Genomic DNA, 21,114 nt, shown 5'->3' with positions numbered 1-21,114 from the left:
ACCATTCGGCTATTCTTGCAGGCATCCGATGGATGCATTTATTTCCAATACACAATCATAATAAATAATAATATGACTAGGTTTTTGATTCACATTGACAGTGACCGCTGGGCAAAAGTCGCCCCACAATGGGAGCCAGCTGATAGTTGCCGCCGCCGGCGTGGGCGGCCCAGGAAGCGCTGGTAGGACGATCTTTACCCTAACTACATTAGCTGGCTCTTTGTGGTCTAAGATAGAGAACCGTAGAAGGGTATAGGGTAGGCCTTTACTCAGCAGAGGGACACATTGGGCTACATAAAATATAGGTTTTGATTTCAATTTTATACCAAAATATGTTCAGCCTATATAACTGGCATAGGTTTATTTTCCTAATTATGTTGGTTTGAGAAGTGATGTTGACTATTTCAGATTCAAATACACACATACTCATCTCAATCATAATCATTTTCCGTTTTAATTACGCATTAAATGGATTATTTAAAACGACCGTGATTAATCCCTATGACTAAGTATGAGTCAGCTGTAGTGCAGTGACTAGCTCATTGACTTTATATTAGCATAATATCTTATCGATGCATGAATCATATTTAATTATCATACTTATATAGCAAACGCAAAAAAATAAGTATGGATGGGTGTTTGTGACTCTTTTATGCAAAAACCACTAGAAACATTTGGAAAAAAAAATGGTACCTATTTATTTATTTAATTATCACACTAATCTACCATTACAGGTTACTTAACCTAATGCGGTAGCTAGGACTAAACAAAAGTCTAAGTATTTGGACTGGCTATGTGAACTAGGGTTTCAAAGATTGAATTATTATGCCCATAGTTGCAGGTCTAAGTTCCAGCAACTGTTTTAATATGTAATTTTCTGATAATTCTGATATGCATAGGTAATAAGTTAAATACATATGTAGTTTACATTGTGGATTAATACACAGGGTAGTTTTTACCCCGATGTTATGTTCCCGTGGTGTCATTTTAGAGTTGTAGTGGGCAAAGCCGCTGACAAAAACTAGTGCCTGCATTTTGAGCCTTTTCATTAGTAATATATTAGTTTTTGATAAATCTCTTTATATGATGGTTGTGAAGATCTATAATAAATTAAATCACATTAATATGTTAAAAGCGACAGTATGTGAGTTTGTTTGTTACCTGTTCACGCTCAAACGACTGAACCGATTTCGATGAAATTAACATCTTGTTATTTTATGTGTTAGATTTACTTTCACATACTGAAAGGCTGAATTATTAATATTTTATCAAATCTACCGATTATGATAGAAGTGATTGATCGACCAAGAGGCTATTAACACCAATCATAGCGTTCAAAATGAGGTTACACAAGTGATTAACAATTTGTTTGGATTAGCCTTCTTTAGTTGCAGGATATCGACCTCGGTTCCATAAATGTTTGTTCATAGTCTGGGTGTCTTTGAGTATGTGATATTAATGTTTATGAAACTTCCACAAGGTCGAATTTCCTAACTGTGAAAGTTAATATAAATCTGACCAAAAAGACAGAACGCAGTAAGGAGAACACTATAAAACTAAAAAAAACAGATGATTCCGATGTTTGCCGTTTATTTGAATATAGACAAACAAAAATACAGATAGACAGCGGAATGATAATTTAAGCAGTTTTATTGTTTCTATTTCCACAAAACGAAAACTACGACTTTCATTTAAAATACCGCATCCAAATATATCTTAACTCCATAACATTTCAAGCAGAATAAGGTGCAGTAATAACGCTTTGTAAATCGTATACGCTCAAGCATACTTAATGTAGACTGAGTCGTACCACAGTGGGACTTAATAAACTTATTTAGATGTTTCTAGGATAAAGTAGAAGAAACTATTTTGTAGTAAATGATGTGACGATGACGAGTTGCATATTTTTGAAGAGTTAGAGATCGTTTTTTTTTTACTGAGTCCTTTCGTATTTTCAGGGCACGTATAGGAAAATGTGGGCTTGGTATATTTTTTTACCAATTTTTTTTTAAACAATAAAAATATTGTTTTCCCACAAGCAGCATTTGAAACAAGTCAAGTGAGCATTTCATATTTTTTCTTTGTACCAAACAACAAACAACATGTAAGTAGAAATGTAATCTTTTTATATCTAATACACCTTTATACCTAAAATACTTGTAATTCATCAACTATACTTACCAAAAGTCATCCCATACAAATTAACGAAGTAAAAATCAACTTTTGTTTAATCGAAAAATAATAAACGAAATAAAAAAAACTAAACTCAAGCAGACGCTTCTATAAATGACATTTACACATAACACTGCACCAAACTACACATTCAGCGATATTCGTTCATCCAATTTACGTATACAGCCACAAATATTTTTGCCTTACATGTTTGCAAGATTAGACAAACAGGGGATGTTTGCCTCTAACTTTAATAAGGGCCAGATGGTCTTCGGGTTCGTCTTTGATCCTTTTGACATCAATATCATGTATTACGTGTCTCGAAAGGTAAATATTTGTGTAATCAACAGCTCGTGAGTAGTTTTCGAGTGTGTGTTCTTGAATATGATTTTAGGGTGTTTTTGAGTCGAAATTTCAGGGGAAATTTTAGTCGTATTTGGGTACAAATTGACGGGAAAGAAAATGTTATTGTGTGGTATGAATGTTTTAATTTATAGCAATATGCTTACTTCGATAATTGGAGGAGATTTTAAGAAAGAAACCCGCATGGAATTATGTAAATGATATTATGTCTTAGGAAGTTAAGTTATCGTTTGGAAAACGATTTTTGAATATATTTTTTTCATTAGATCATAGTTACATTATATATACAGAAAAATACTAAATTAGACTTTGATGTTAATGAATTCATTAAATATTAAAATACTAATTACTTCACAATTTATCAAACAATGAAGCCGAAAGTTACTATTAATAATCATGCACTTATAATGAGGACTATTTTCGTCTCAGTAAACTCAACTCGTAAAGGATTATAACATAAACTCATGAAGGGAAGATATTCACCCTCGCTATCTAAATATAAACTGTTCTAATTCCTGGTATCAAGTCTTTGAAAATAATAAGGTGCAATTTCAGACAAACGAATGAGGCTCATCGTAATCTATACTAATATATAAAGCAGAAGATTTTGTTTGTTTGTTTGTTTGAACGCGCTAATCTCAGGAACTACTGGTCCAAATTGAAAAAATATTTTTGTGTTGAATAGACCATTCATCGAGGAAGGCTTTAGGCTATAAACCATCATGCTGCGACTAATAGGAGCGAAGATACAATGGAAAATGTGAGAAAAACAGGGCAATTATAAATCATAACTTATATCTTCTACCCACGGGGACGAAGTCGCGGGCAACAGCTAGTTATTTATAACGGTTTACTCTCGCGAATTTATCGGGATAGTCCGATTAGTTTGACCTGTAATTTCGTCGTCGCTTCTGCTCCTGTTTAAGGTCTCCAGTTGAGGATATTGTTTTAATAAGAATTAACTAATGTGAAATGTGAAAACATTTTTTAAAATGTATAGTTAGGACATACATTCTTTTGAAATTACTTCACAGTTTTAAAAATATTACGTATACGCTTGATAACAAAATTAGGAGGTGACTAAACAGTTTAAGTCGTTTCCTTAATTAATTACACAATTATAGATATGCACTACATATATGTATGTGTAGTAACAATTAATTCCCTTACGTAATAGATAGCACTGGTAAGCTACACTCATATCGAGAACATTACGATTAACTTCCAAAATCTCTCAATATTCCCCCTTTCGGAATAACCCCACACTTTGTAATTTCCCTACATCCTTATACTCACGAAAACTCCCCTCGTAGCACTTAAAAGTTGTTTAATACCCATCTCAGATACAATCAGTTAATGTGACGTCATTACGTACAGTCAGCAACGAAAATCAGTCAACAGAACACAAATTAATAAGTGCCAGTATTTTTCAGATACGTGTTAAATGGTGTTTAGTATGTTGTGACTATATAAGGTGTCAAGCATATTTGGTTACGAACAAAACAGCGACTCATTGAATACAATAGATTTGTGAACATTATCCGTTGTTTACCCACTTTTAATGTTGACCGTACTTTAGGAGGTAACGCCTTTTTACCCATTGCATTAACACGTATAATGTTTATGGTAATTTATTAAAAGCTTTCGAGCAACGTATATTTCCCGATATGAAATTGACGTTCAATTCAATTTTTGAGGTTTTCAAATTCAGTTGTTGATTTCTCGGTTGCCTTTTTAGGTGGGAACAGGTCCTTGGCAATAGAGAATTGAGGCCATTCTGGTCAATTCCCCATTTAAAACAAATACCATACAAACTACTCGAAAACGATCACTATTCGAGCAGTCCTATCGCTTAAGACATTGTAGTTAGCCTTTCCATCTAGCCACTGCAGCTTGTGTGGTATACCAAACCATTTTTATCGGCCTTACATGTCATATCAAACAAAGCTAAACTTTAAATTAATAATTTCGCAAACAATACTACAACACTCATAAAACTAACCCGACCTCAAATGTCAGTATTATAACCGTGAAAATTATTTCAAACTCCAAAGTTGAGGAACGGGTCGATCTAAAGGGCCTTCCCAGGGGTGTTCATTCCATGTATGTTGACCTCTCTAACCTTTCGTTTCTCATATTCAATGCCAATGTTTCACTCTATTTCATTCATAACTGCCTCAGATTTTCCTCAAATTTAAAGTGTATTTTTGTCTCTGTTAGCTCTATAAGATACAATAGAGAGAGAAAGACTTGAGGTCGTGTTACAGTTAAGTTGTTAAGCTATAGAGTTTTGCGTGGGAGGTCAAGCATTTCTGGACAAGTTATACATAACAATTGGTCGGTCCCTTATCTAAAAGGTTCATTTTTCACGTCACTGCAACCGCGAGACGATATTTGTCACAACTCCTTCAAGGCTTTTTATGGGTCCACCTTACCTTTAACTATCTAGGAAACAAAGATTTATATTGCTTTCGTTTGTGTACTTAATCGATGTAATAGGATTTTTTGTTCTATTTTTGGTTTAGAAGGTCCATTTTTAGATTCCTCAATGAAAATTTGGGGGTGGTTTGGAACACACTATGCTGTTGTTATATTAAGGGAGTGTATTTTGATTTTGTGCTACAAAAAATGTATGGTCATACGGGAGAACAATACTCAGTTAGTTAAACATTTAAAATATAATCGATTCTAAATTCCTCTTTTCCTTGAAAAGTGTTTTGCTATATTGACAAATGTTTACATTAAAAACAGTAATATACTAGTCAGCCATAGGTTGATGAAGAGATAGCAAGAAGTAAGCACAAAAAAAACATGTGACAGTACCAAAATTTCTATTAAATTACAAAATAAATTGGCGAACATCAGTAAATAGTATAAAATGCTAATAATTTATACTCACTACCTATTGAACAATTAGTGACGTCACACAAAAGACAAGTAGAAAACTCGTAACAGCTGAAAAAAAGCAATAAAACTCCAATCACTTATGACGTGAAAAAGTATGAAAATAAAAAGCAACGTTCAATTGAGCTGTATTTCTCAATTGAGGCGCAAGAAATTAAGCGTTTGAGCCAACAATCGCGCGGTCTGCCAGCCCTGATAGCGCGTTGGCTTAACTCCTCAAGTGAAAAGGCAAGCGGTTGAAGCTTTACACTGTTGAGATAGGGTTGTCAAGGATTTTGGTTTTTTTTTTTTATAATTTTGATAACTGACGTATAATTTTCCTGAACGGAAATAAAAAAATCTCATCAAAGAAGGTCTTCCTAAAAGTAAACGATGATTTCAAAGTTGAAGGTATGGCCGAAATCAAAATAATAAAATCAAAATAACAGGTAAGATGAAAAAAAATAGGATGATTGAGTAAAGTAAAGGTTGCATCTAAAATATTTTGTTAAGAATTGGGTAAAACTACTGATATTATTATATCAAATCATAAGCTAAAAAAATTGCTTAATCAATGCATATTTGAACATTGAATACAATTGATTTCACCGCATCTATTTTATTATTACATTTTGCGAATAAAATATTTTTTATTGGCTTAAGTGGCAACCCTGCACAGACCGGAACTATGTGTTTAAGGCCGACAATGTAGCAGTTACTTGTTAAAATCGGATTATATCAACGTATCGTATTGGTCATGGTGTTCGATTTACATTATTGTTCCAAGCACAGAGCTCTACTTCTAATTTATTACACGAGGACAATAGGGATGATGACTGGGCATAAAAAGAAAAATCTCATTAGTCCCTCAGTTAGATAATTGAAAAGTATGAGACATGTATTATTTCCGTTTTCAGAAAAACTAGAATTGACAAAGATTAGCTCATCTTTAAAGTTTAGGAGAGAAGGCTTGTGACGTAATGATATGGTAAAATGTATACTCAATCGTGACGTCACGCGTAAGTTTCATTCACTGTAATGTGGTCAATTTATGTTTGCGGGACAAATTAAAAAATACGTATCCATAATTATACAAAAAACTATTATTGCAGCTTGAGTTTCTATGAACCAGTGAATGCACAAGGATTGTAAAATCGAACTCTATTTAATACCTGTTTATAATTATCTTACTCCGAGGCATAGGCTTCTTCTCATATAAGAAAAGTTAAGGCATTGATCAGCATGCTAGCTCACTGCAGGTAAATACCTATATCATCATCACCAGCCCATATTCGTCCACTGCTGGACATAGGCCTCGATTGCACTTCGATTGATCTTCGACTGCTTGCCGCACCTATATATTTATATAGATTGAGACAAATCTGCAATTAAGATCAATGAAGCAGTTGAATCCATCATAATATATCAGTACATATCATACCATCGCAAAAAAACGATCCAAGTGCAATCAGTAACAAAAGCTTTATAAAAAAAGTTTAATTTAGGCCTTCACGTGAATAGCGTGTTTCGGTTGCGATTGCTGTCGCTTTTTAGGCTTTTGAACTTGTTAGCAAGTTCATAAAAGGGTTGTTTTCAAAGGAAAAGCCAGACGGCTAAAGTAGTTCTTTTGTACTTGTGGTTTTCCCTTTCATTATGTCATCAGTATATTTCCTTCTCACGGTGGTTTCAATAGATTAGTGATATTTAAACGAGTTTTCAGTCGCTGAGAAATAAAGAAGAAGGAACCCAAAAAAACCTGTTTTTCTGATTTCAACAAAATAATGACTAAATGCTTATTCTGATTAAAAAAAATTGAAGAGGAGAACTGAGAACTGCAAAAATCCTCATCGCACCAAAAAATATGGTTCTAAAATTTTAAAAGTTTAAAAAGTCCAAATTTCCCCACACCTTTTCCCTAGCGTTACTAAATTTACCCGAAAGTAATAAGCATTAAAAACTTCAGTAGGACCAAAGCGGGAGTCATAATCAATAAAATATTTATTTTACAAGCGTAACACAAAATCAACTGAGTGTGATGTGTGACGTCATTGATTTCCCAAAGGTAAAGCCCGCTAGAAAATTTGATTTCAATTTTATGTATACGCTTTGCTTTGATTTAGATGTTCAACTGTTTATATTCTATTTTGTATTAGTGACTGCATTTGTTTTATTTCTTTGTATTTTTATTGTACTCATTCATTTAGTCCATAAGTTGAATTGTTTTGCCTTTGCATAAGTAAAAAATGATAACTCGAAAAGGAGTTGGACATGGTTTCAAAGGGTTTTTCATTTTCTCTATAATATTTTATTTTGGAGCTTAAAAACTAACTACCTAAGTATGGTACTAGAGTAATAGAGTACCTAAGTAAATGGTATTTTAATGATAGCTTCTAATTTCATCATTTCAAATAGATGTCTCCCACTTTCCACGGTTATTCCTAGGCAAGGCAGAGAATTTCGAAAGGTGCATTTATACCAAGGAGATAAATATTCTTTCCATTCTCTTTCATACGGCAAAAAAAGTTCCCATCCGATACAACTATTTTTTTGCAACTATAGCGACAATATTTGACCACTGTCCCAAACCTTTTGTAAAATTTTCAGAAACATGCGTCAGGTCTTCCTATGAGTCACAAAAATCCCTATGTATCAAAACAAAAACGACATAGGTGGATATAGATAACCTAACACATCGATAAAGATTTTCCGGAGTTGATAACAGAACATTTGGATGTTAAGTGACTCACAGATAAGGGGCGTTAAAATTCTGGTTATGGATGTCCTAAGTACCTCACATAGTCGGAAAATGAATGTTCTTTATAGATAGAAATCATTCAAGACATTTCTATAGTAATATTGTAAAGCTAAAGAGATGTTTGTTTGTTTTTTTTCCTACACAAATTTTGAAAGATAATTACTTTGCAAATGCAATTGAATTCGAAATATATTGGTCGTGTCCGTCAAAAACCTGTATCGGGAATGTATGAATCGGGAGAACTAGACTAAGTAAGAATAAAATTCCTTTTAAAAAAAGGAAAAAAAGATGTCGATGTTAAGCATCTTGGATAAGTTAACATTTGTTTTTCTTTCACCTATTATTCATGCGGAACTCTCATAGTCGCGGGCACGATTCGCACTTGACCGGTAATTTAGTTTTTAGTCACCACGCTTGATCAAGGACACTTTATTTCTGAATGAAATGCCTACGAAACCTCAACCCTCCTTAATTAAATACAAAAATAATCTGCTTATTTCTACTATGGCTTTATATAGAAAACTGACTCCCCTTTCGTTTGAGGTTAATGACATCATTCGTGAAACAAATTGTACGAATTTATATGAGACCCTACGAACGTCGTCCCTATGTCTCGAAATGAAGTAATTTCTAAGAATAATACTATGGTTTGGAATATAGAGGGGACTTCTGATATTTCTATATCTTTCAGAGTTAATGTTTTGATCCCCTTCGTTGCTTCATTTTGAAACCTTCGGAAAAAAAATGAGTCACCCGGTACGGGATGTCAAATAGGTCTTCACATTAATTTGAAGACCATGACGTATTACAGTTGTTATCACTACTTACTTTTAGTCAAATAAAGGCAATGCTTTTTTATAAATAAATCTATATCTATACTAATATATAAAGCTGAAGAGTTTGTTTGAACGCGCTAATCTCAGGAACTACTGGTTCGATTTGAAAAATTATTTTTGTGTTGAATAGACCATTTATCGAGGAAGGCTGTAGGCTATATAACATCACGCTGCGACTATGAGGAGCGAAGAAACAATGGAAAATGTGGAAAAAACGGGGGAAATTCGTCGCGGGCAACAGCTAGTAGTAAATAAAAATATTTAAATAGAAAAATAAACCGTGTTGTATGACGTCTCCTGAATAAATAAAGAGATTTTGATAAAAGAATAATCATTTAAAACTTGCACGTAGGAAGTTGGGCAAACAAAAAATATTAGAAAATTATTTTGTACTTGAATATTGAAAAAAAATGGGTTCAAGACCATCTTAAATAAAAAAAAATGCACTTATTAGTCAAAATAAGTAGAATAACAAATTATATTGAACTATTTCACCATATTTCTACCACTAGATCATCAAGGCAATCTAATTAAAAAAGAAAACTGTTTCCAAATGGTTATGAAATGTTTAAAAGGGCTTCGTTGCACAATACTGACATAATTATTTACCAAAAAACAGTACATATGATTAAACATATTGTTTCACCAAATACCTTTGACCAACAAATAGTCGAGCCTTATCTTATCTGAACCAATCAATAATCCGTAGACTTACTGCACAAAAATGATTTTTTTGTTCTTGACAATAAGGTTGAATTTCGAAATGACATCAAGACTTAAGAAGTACAAGCTATTATCAGCTGATAAATAAAATGTCGATAAAACCTAATATCGAAAGTGAAATACTCATTGCAATCGAACACGAGTCGCACGGTTGTCGTGAAAAAAAACCGAAAATATGAATAACAATTCTTGCAAATATTATACCGAGAGGACACTAGGATGGATGTTGAACAACAAAACGATAGTGATATTATCACTGTTGTCGTTCTCCCTGTTTGTTTCAACCTTGGCTATTGCTGGACAGAGGAACAGATTGTCTACTGAGCTCCAGGACTTGAAGAATTCCTTGACGACGCTAGCACCTGGGCAGCAGACTCCCGCTCCCGAACCTGCAACAACTACCACGTTAGCGACTCCCACAGACCCACCCGCAGCTCCGGAGAACACAGACCCTCCAGCAGGTGGCGGTGCTGGAGGTGACAGTAAAAGTAATGACGATATTCCAGCCAGATTCAAGAGGTCATATGGCAGAGCTTAGTGCATCGACAAGCTAACATCAATAGTGTACGAAATAATCATGAAAATATCTCAACCGAAGCGGGCACGTAAGACAAAGTTATAGTTCCAAGGTATAAAAGCAGTTTTAACATAAAAGTTAGATATTCTTTGAAAATCCAGTGCTATTTTAGTAGTTTAATTTGTGTTGTGAAATTATGTTATGTGTGCCATTTAAGTAGGTGTAATTGCCTTCGCATATTCGGCATGGCAAGGCTCCGATACCCGACGAATTTGATGTCTTTTGACGGGTATCTGCCAAGCCTCTATTTTGTATTCATCATCATAGCCTCGTGCACAAACACTTGAAGTAAAAATTGTTATATACAAATTCTACCAATGGTTTGTTATCTATTGATATTGATAGCTACATTGTCTACGTGTTAATTTTAATCAGTAATGATAAAGCATCATTCGAAATTATTTACTTGAGTCGAGAAATTACGACGTTAACGTTTTCAGATAATTATCGTATATATTTCGATTCAAGGTTAAAATAATATCGAATGATGTGAATTTCACTGTCATGACATCGACGCAGGTTTCGAAAGATTGTTAATATTTAATAATGTTAATCAGTTTTCATTCCTGTAAATAATTTTAAGTTGGTTCTTGTAATTAATTAATAAAATGTAAGATAAGGGAAAATGAGTATTTTTATTAACAGGTACTGCTATTTATCTACGCGTAAAATAAAAGATAACATAACAGAGATAATATTTTCAAGGATATAATTTATTTAGTGACAAAATGTTTTATCAGTGATAAGTATAAAATGAACATGGAAACCAATTTAATGCTGTTCTTTTGTTTAAAATTCAATTGTAAATGGCGAGTGCTAAAAGCCATGTAACGGTTTACTAAGTGACGACCTGAAAATGTTTTTTTTTAATCTGGGAAAAAACAAAGAGACCATGACAACTAAATACGGTATTTTGATGTGCGTTGTTCTTAAATTCTCCTTTGAAACTCAGTCGTCACAAACTCCTTAAAGATTAACGTTTTCTTTTCTCCGAATCTTTAGTTATTTAGAGTCCTTGCTAAAGCTAGTTGGTACTCAAAGTTAGGTACCTACGTATTACACAACAGCTTCAAGAATTATACAACCATTATTTAACTAGCCAATTGATTGTTTGGCAGTGCAGTCAACAAAGTTGAGTCCAAATTGTTTCAAGTAGGTGAGATTAATTTGATATATTCTTTAGTTATTAAACAGATCGAATCTACTCCTAAAACCTAGTTAGACTCTCTAGCATCAGCAAGAACCTTCTTCAAAATGAAAAAGGAATTCTAAAAGCATCTTCCTCGCAACAACTTTCCAGCGATTCTGGAATCTAAATAACTTAATAATATTTACAAGGAGGTTTGTATCTATCCGAATATCTTAACTAGGGGTGATACAATCTTCTGTAGTGCAGTTTAAGCCGCAGTTTTGTCTCAACGACTTTATTTAGGTTGAGAAGTGTCATCATCTACGACACCTTGCCCTCTAGCGGCAAGCCATCGAATTAGAATATAAATTGAACTCTTTATATAAACATTTATAATTTGCATTTAAGGGGATGTGTTGTAAGTGTATGAGAAGAAAAATACTTCCAAATCTTTCATTTGATTCCTAGCGAAGATTGAAGCGTCGAATAAAAGTAAAATAATAAAAAAAGTTGGCTCAGGTTAACAAAATATTATGGGGTTTACGTATTTAAGATCCTGAACAAATCATTTATTATTAAAACCAACAAGGACTCCATCATAAATAAAGAATTTCCGAACGAATGTTTTAATCCCTAAGTGGAGTACATTTTTTAATTCTAAAAATATAAATAAAACAAAATATCCCCTTTCCAAACAATTTTTCAAACATTTTAGTGTTACAAAAAAAACCTAAATAAATATATTTTTTTACTATGGCAACCCACCCTTAATATTCACCGGTAGCAACACAAACGACGTTCAGCTAATACGTTATAAATATTCATAGTCATAAGTAGCTCCCGACCTATCGAACGTTTACGACTGGGCCAGTCTTATCTGAGCCGCAGCCACCCATTCACTATTCCCCTTTAATCCTTAAAACATTCGGCGTGAAAAAGGAATGGGGGCTCTTTGTACTTTGGTCATCTGTTCTTCACCAAGGAAAGGGATTCCGATACACATTATAAGATATTTCAATTCTGTATTTATATTTCCTTCGGGGATACGACTGCAAATCCTTGTGGAATACCCTGATATATTTCGGATTGTTTCTCTTAGTTTTAATCACTACAGATGCATATTTTGAGTGGGAGATGCAATAGTTTTGAATTGAACCGGGAAAATAGTTTTTAATTGAAATATCTATGAAACAAAGGTCCTTCCTCAGTCATTAAAATAAGGACATCATGTATAAAAGTACAAATAAATATATTTACGCCACGTTTTTTTTAATGCCAATATAGTGATATCTGTGTAACTTTATATCTTTTTCAATTCGCAAATTGAAGAAAACATTCGCGATGACTTCAAAAATACCAAAGTAAGTAAAAACACATCAGAGTATCCAATAGGCAGCAAAATTGTCATAATCTTGTTTAAATTTTTTGGTCCTTATTAATCATAAATTGTGCGTCATGCGTTAGACGGGCAAAGGTTAATAAATAGATCAGTACATAATATCGTAATGATAAGAGATAAGCCTTCTATTTAAAGCTTTACAGCAGTATAATGAGATATACCATCGATATTAAGATAGCAGATAATGTATTCTGATAGATATTATTATAACGAATTTAAGTTTGTCAGTCGGCTCAGGACATTGTGCCTATTTGTTAAACCGTTTGAGCAAAGTTTTTAGGTCCTTGAAACTGACTCTGCAATCTAGTGAAGAAGTTATTACATAAATGATGATTGGGTAATTCATCGAAGATTATTATGTCATTGATACAATGTAATGTTCAAAATGTATCCCGATCTATGTCTGAGAGTTCAATTTCGTAAGAAAGAATGGAGTTTGGCTCGCTTTTTCCTTTTTGGGCCTGTCATGAGGTCTGTTTTTGCTCTTAGAGATCTTCTCCCTCTCTTTAATGAAGAGAGATCAAAGAGAAGACTTTCCCCTAAATGAAAAGCGAGAAAAATGATACGTTAAAAATGGCAATAGTTTCATGATTAGTAAACATGTACCTACCGGAATATTTCAGTTGTGTTTTATTAAAATTATTCTCGTACCGACATGTACATAATATATGTAAACAGTTCTAGTATTTAATCGCACATTCAGATAAAATATTTCATCTACTTCAATAATTATGTTTGCGTAAATGACACATCAAAAACAGCAAAGTCATTTGCAATGAATTCGATATCACTGATTATCGTACAATGAATTGAAAATCTAGTTTTGGAAATCGACAAAAAGAAACAAAAAATAGTTCATCACAGAAAATCTTATCGTAGTTATTTTTAATAATTGAAATACTAATCGTCGAAACTGAAACTGAAAATCTGGATGTTTACAAACAACAAAAAGAACAAAAATATATTTTCGAATTAGGATTATCAGAATAATCCCCCAGAGCTGCAATCGATACTCAGTCATCTCATCAAAGAGCAAGCACAAATGAGATCGTTTCCCCCAAAAATTCCACTTCCTGATCACCCATCAATTGGCCTATACAAAAATTGATCAAATAAAAGAACGTGAATATTTTCCAATGCTCACTTTGTGGGTTTTTTTTGGTATCGCAATTCTGGTGTGAATGTGGTTACTGTCAATCAGAGAGAGGATTTTAGTATGGAGGGTGAAGGTAAGAGCAGTTTTTGTTGGGATTTTTAACTTTTTAGTTATAGAATAACTCTTCCTTGTTTCCGGTTATGAAAATTTATCATAATAGGTTTATAGTACCGAAGTTAATAGAAAGAACATGAAAAATACCAAGAAGATTTTCAACACCATACATTTTATTTCAACCAATGCTTGTTGGGCTTGGCTCCTAAATCGTGACTTTTACCATTTTGGAAGTAAGATCGTGTAAAATAATGTGCCTTCTCATTATTTCACATCAACAGTCTTGCCCATGGGGACTACCATATCTTAAAGTGAGAAAGTCGTACTTCTGGAGAAGATATGGCGCTCTACTCGGTGTAATTAGTCCCCTTGTTTTAAGGAATACAATATGGTGAGTAGATAGAAATTTAATCAAGCTACAGGAATAAATATATTCGATCATATTTTTTAAATCAAAAACCTTACAGACGACGTTAAATAAAAACTAATGAGCTTAGCTTAATTAAATTAATGTAGGACCAAATGACTGCTATTTCATGTTAAATTGAAAATCGACAAAAACTGTTCATCCACTAAGAAGTTCTAAGGTACAAAAAACGACTACGAACCATTTCTTTTTTAAGTCATTCAAATAATTAAATAAAATCCCTTAGCAACAAATCGCGTAAACAATGTCAACGACCCGCTAATCAAAAGATACAAAGTGACGTATAAAGTCTAGCATTAAATATTAACTAAAATTACATAGTTGACAAAGACGAGGCATACATGATACAAAAGGCTTCAACTTGTTTTGACATATAATAGCTGGAAGTTTGGTAGTTAGCAAGCCTAGACGTTTATGGTGTGGTCCAAGATGTAGAAGATGGCGAAATAAAGAAACCAAATAGGAACAACTGGGAGATCTAATGTATCTATAATAAGATCTTCTTCTTTCGTATGGTCGATATAAAACTTAATATCAGAGTTTGCTGTATAATATTTAACACACCCTTGAAAAATCGGTTTATAAGTTTCCTCGAAAAGTTCAACGATTTTACGAAAATATATTTTATTATGTCGCGTCTGCTGGCATTTGAACCTGCGATTTTTGACTTTGTAGGCCTTTTGGTTACACCACTAGGCTATCAATGCCCGTGAGGTACGTTATTCATCGGAACCTGGTGAAATTAGAAGCTCCAACATTAGATTAAATGGGTATTTAAGAATTGTTGTTAGCTCATTTTATTCAATGCATCTTATCCCTAAAAGTATGTTTTACCTTGAATCAAAAAGAGAAAACCTCTCCATTAATTTTAAAGAAGACATCGGTCCTCTTTTATAACACAGACCATCACCTGTGGTCCCACCTGGCCGCGGTGTGTAGATATAACAGTCTCCGAGCACTTACACACTGGCCTTGTTCTAATGACCAAAGTTTTCAGAAATTACCATACCTATAACATTGTGGTTTAATGGTGCTTGGATGAAAGCACATTAGTATTAAATTGGCTTTTCGGCTTTATAATGCTGTTTGTAAACGATACCGGCCGCGGCATTGTATTATCAAATGTCAGTGGAATTACGTGTCTTGAACTTGCAAAATGAGAGCGAAATGTGTGCATTTATTGCTGTTTAAATGATAATGTATCGAACGTAATGCGATGACTTTTTGAGAATTATAAATGTCGAAGCAATTATTGTATATTTTTCGCTAGCAATTGTTCTAGCTTTGTTGCTTCACGACATGTAATACTTCTCTCGGTTTGTGTTATCAAATGTCAAAAGTCATATTGAGTTAACTTTGGAGTGTTATTATTATAAATATTCGTGTAATTTTTAAGGGTTATGGAATTACTTGGATGTAAGGAATCCGTGAGATAAATTTCTAGATAAAACTGTTGTTTACTGATAACACTTGTACAACTGAAAGTTCATAGATGGATTATTAAAAGAATTAGAAACATTAGATATTATATAAGGCAATTTCTTGATCTTCATAACCAAAATAGTTGTATAAAATAACGCATTTGTAGTGTTTAGACCTAAGTTAATGACAAAATTAATGTAATATTACTGCAACTACAGTGAAATTACTTTCAAATATGGCAATAAGCTCTCTGGACAATACTTTAAATCAGTTTGACTGCACAGATAGCCGGGTGGTTGAGGTTACTGCGCTAAACCCACTCCGATCGATCCCCGCGTAAGACAAGCATTTGTGTGATCCACGAATGCTTGTCATGAGTATGGGTATCTTTGTGCGTAGGACTTTAGTGTTTGTGAAACCCTCTCGATATAAAGACAAAATTCCGTAATGTTCTGTCGTTTTTTTTTAGGTAAATGACGCCTTATTATATTATTTCCTCTTCTTTGTACGCAGTTAATAATGAGCGACATTAATGTACAAGCTTTATGGCTCATATTATATAAAACCAACAAGAACAAACCACTAGTTCCTAACCTAAAAAGATAAAATACAGCAATAACGCGTTAAAATAGCATAAAGCTCATAAAGTAGGAGTTGCTAGTTTATTGTTTATGAGTTAAACTAACTCGGCCCGTTGAATGTTTTAACTGTGTTTGAACGACAGTGAACAACCGTTAAATATAAAATGAAATCATTTATTCTTCAAGTAGATACTTATATCATCATTTTTACATGTCTTTTTTTAATCTCTGTTGTCAACTTTTCCTATCAGAGAATCTTAATAGAAAATGTCGAAGCAACCTCAAATTCAACACATATGACCAACTAAGGCTCCATCCAAATGGGACTAAATATTTAAGTGACAAATTAGCACTTTTTTTCTCAACTGCTTACAGTAATGAGAAGAGAAAATAATATGTTTGCTAATCTAGTACTATATTAGAAACTAGGCGTTGCCCGCGACTTCGTGCCCGTGGGTAGAATATATAAGTTATGATTTATACCTGCCCTATTTTTTTCACATTTTCCTTTGTATCTTCGCTCCTATTAGTCGCAGCGTGATTAAGCGTGGTTTGTAGCCTAAAGCCTTCCTCGATGAATGGTCTATTCAACACAAAAATAATTTTTCAATTTGGACCAGTAGTTCCTGAGTTTACCGCGTTCAAACAAACAAACTCTTCAGCTTTATATACTACAGTATAGATATGAATAGTTTATCGTTGTCTTTCACTCATAATACAAGCTGTGCTTAGTTTGAAACTAGATGACGTTGTGCGATGTTGTTAAATGTTATATTATTTATACTTAAAATGAAAACTATAAAAACAAATTGAAAATAAACATAAAACCATCGGTATCATTCAAAATTTAAACTAAAATGAATATTCATTTACTGCAATTACTATGTTTCTATCCCAAACAAAGGAATACTAAATACCTATTAACAAGTATATTTAAATTAATTGGTTAGCATTAATAAACAATGCTTAGCAACATTCGTTATAGCTGACGAACACGCAACGGGCTTTGCTATCTGTATTTTCGCGAACGTTTATACAAAACTACTTATAATACGAAGGTTAAAGCCTTCATATATAAAGTGCAGTTTGATGTTATTTTAAAATAAGTAATTATTTATTTTAAGCGAAGCGTGTTAGTCCATATATTTCAAAAGTTCTAAGTTATAACGGCAGCTAAGTCATTACCATCGGCTTCCAGTCTATTACAAGGGGCGACTGCATATCTGATCTCCTAAACCTGGTTACCTGGTCAACACGATACCTCTTAATAAGACTGGCTGTCAGAATTTCTAGCTTATAACTACCCGGAACGACTGGCAAATATGTATAAATGACAACCAGGAAATACAGTGTAATTTCGAAATATCTATTTGTCTTCACACTCTGCTTTACAAAAACAGCAAGACACTTTGCGTCATTCCTAAAAACGTCGGTTTGGTACATAGTAAGCATCTTTGCACTTTCTTTCCATTTAAACAAATTGGCTTCGCCGAAGCTATTTATGTGATAAACAATGTGTTAAAAACGTAGTTAGACCCCTAAACCGCTTATCAATAAAACATTATCAAGAAAACATGTTAAGAAATAGCCCTTTACTGTCGAGAGGAACAGTACCAGCAATCACAAAGAATTTCTATTATCACCCTCATGCAGTTTACTACTCAACACTTTAGGGTCAACTACTAAAAACTTGTGTCATTCGCACAAAACTTCAGCCTAACGAAACACCAACAAAATACAAGCTTGCATCTCAAGACGCAGACAAAGTATGGCACATTTAATCAAAGCGACGTGTTACTGTTCTTAAGACTTGATCTACACTGGCGTCTTCGGTCATAATTCAAACGCACCGCAGCCAGCAAATCCTGCTCATTAGTTGTGTCGCCCCTCTAATGTGTACTCGTCCTATTAAGTGACGGCTTAGGGGTGCCTGCGCTCGTCATGTTGAGTACACACGATTATAATGGAGTCTAGGAAGTTGGGCTTATTTGGTCATGATTTTTGTATGTTTTGAGACAGGTATTTTATAAAAAAAAATGTTGACAAAAATTTTGAACACTTATTTTTCAACTTATCAAATTAAATTTATCAATTCGATCTACTCCAGTTTCTGAAGATAGACCTACCGCCTCTTGAAGTATGATTGTTTCAATTGTGGAAGCGTGACGTCATGCCACGTCATAGGTTATGGTAAGAGTCCTTGGCCTGTTAGTGGTTGTGTATTAAGACCACACATTAGCTTTGAAATAGAACTTATAACTCCCTCAACAACCTCATTACTACACTAAAGAGGCTGTCAAGGTTAAACAAGTTCTTACTGTATTAGTGATAGATACTTCTTGTATGCTGAAACCTGAATTCTTATTTATTTCATAACTTATATTTAGCAAAAATCGTCATACAATTGTGTACGACTAGCTTCGCTGGCGTTGAGTTAAGTTGACGCGTCGCGAGAGTTTTAAGTCAAAACCCGCTACGGGGTCATCTCATGATTATAGTCCTGATAATACCATGATAAATATGCGGAAGCATTATAATTATAAATCAGTCACACTAGTTATTAATATGATGGAAACCTATATATCTCCAAAAGGCTCCAAATCATACCAAGATGGTGAAGATGTTAATTCCTGAATTGAAAGTCTTTACGAATTTATAAATGTCAATAGGTAATTGGTTACTACGACATTTAAAATTGACCTTTCAGACCTGTTTGAGACAGTTGAAAGAACATAAGTAATGAAGTAGCCTGAACATGATACAAATTAGGCAGAAGATGGATTGACAGGAAATAAAGAAAATAGAAAAAAGTTTCATAATAAGCTGGCAGTCTGATGTCCAATGCTGGACATAGGCCTTAGCCAAGTTACGCCACAATACCCGGTTCTCCGCCTTTCACATGTATATCCTTTCATTGATTTATCTAAGTCCAATTGAAAGAGGCTACTGCCTGTTCTTGCAGTCGCAGAAGAGTCATTTCTATGATTAAATGCAATTTCATTGCTTTAAGAGTCGGTACGCCCTCTGGATACTTAATTAATAAAGTAAATGTTTTTAGCACTGTTAATTACTAAATATTCATACGGTATATGAAGGATTGCGATGCATTGCTAAACACCGTCACAAAAACGCGGATGACGTAGCACGGTGGCTTAAGGTTTATTCCCTGAGAGTCTGACACTTCCTATTTCCTTCCCCGAGGGAGTCCGTGTCTATGGAGATTCCCCCGCCTTAACAAAAAAAGGTGTTCATACGGTTTGAATTAACAGATTTTCTGTTTTTTTTTTTAAAGTATTAAGTGTACCTACATTACTTATTCGAAGGTAAGTACGTCCAAACCCTTAAAACCTAAGACCTTTAAGCTACTTTAAAACCTTTGACCCTTCAGAAAACACCGAGTGTGTTTGTGGTCTTATCAAAAATTCATGGCGATACTCACAACAAGTGCTTCACAAGCCTATAACACATACAAACAGTCTAAACTTATTTAATCAAACGATTTTGGATTTTATGTTCAATGAAGAAGATTTAATTTTGCCTGTTATTTAATTAGGTACATTTTTGATGCCATTATTTAAGTCTTAAATATTCGAGGTATTGAAATGTCAAATGTCAAGTGCTAAGCAAGAATGTGGATTAAACATTAAAACAATGTATCATTAGACGTGAACTTTGAAGTGGCTTTAAGCTTACGTTTATAATATAACCTTAAAATTAAAAATACTGACATTGATGTGTTGCTTATGCATAGCCATTCATCGCACAAATATGGCAGACGTTGGACGGCAGTTCTTGTTAAGTCAGTAAGAGCTTAACAACCGCTTCCTCCCCCAAGGAGATCCATGTGTTTTCCCCACCTAACCAAAAGGTGATCTAAGATCTAAACTAATTGAGAATTTTAAGTACTAGTAGCTGTTGCCCAGTAGCTTGCGAAAGTGATCCCACGGGAACATAAAATCAAAAAGTAATAAATACAAGTTAACTATCTCTGCTCAAAGTTTCATCTAAATCCGTTCACGTTTCTGCGTGAAAAAGAAACCTGCATCCAAACAAACTTTCGCGTTTATAATATCAGTAGTAGGATGTGGCCTATTATAATTACTCGTATTTTAAGTCGCTACTTAAACAGGGTGAAAAACATTTGCAAAAAAAAACCCGGATTCAAATCTTACCCCATATCTATATCTATATATCTATACTAATCTATCTATATACTTAATATATAAAGCTGAAGAGTTTGTTTGTTTGTTTGTTTGAACGCGCTAATCTCAGGAACTACTAGTCCAAATTGAAAAATTCTTTTTGTGTTGAATAGAGCATTAATCGAGGAAGACTTTAGGCTATAAACCATCACGCTGCGACTAATAGGACTTAAGATACAATGGAAAATGTGAAACAAAACCGTGCAGGTATACCTAAATCATAATTTATATCTTCTACCCACGGGGACGAAGTCGCGGGCAACAGCTAGTTATTATAAAAGATTAATGGATCGATATACATTATTCTTAGCTTATGGTGAACTAATGTTGTCTTGCGGTTTGACCCACGTTGCTCCAGTTTCTATGGGCTAACATCGGTAATATCTCATTTCAATATAGGTTACGGATAGTTTATTGAAATCCATATGTGTCACA

The sequence above is a fragment of the Trichoplusia ni genome, chromosome 5, assembly GCF_003590095.1.
Source record: "Trichoplusia ni isolate ovarian cell line Hi5 chromosome 5, tn1, whole genome shotgun sequence".
NCBI lineage: Eukaryota > Metazoa > Arthropoda > Insecta > Lepidoptera > Noctuidae > Trichoplusia > Trichoplusia ni.
This window is presented reverse-complemented; position numbering follows the sequence as displayed.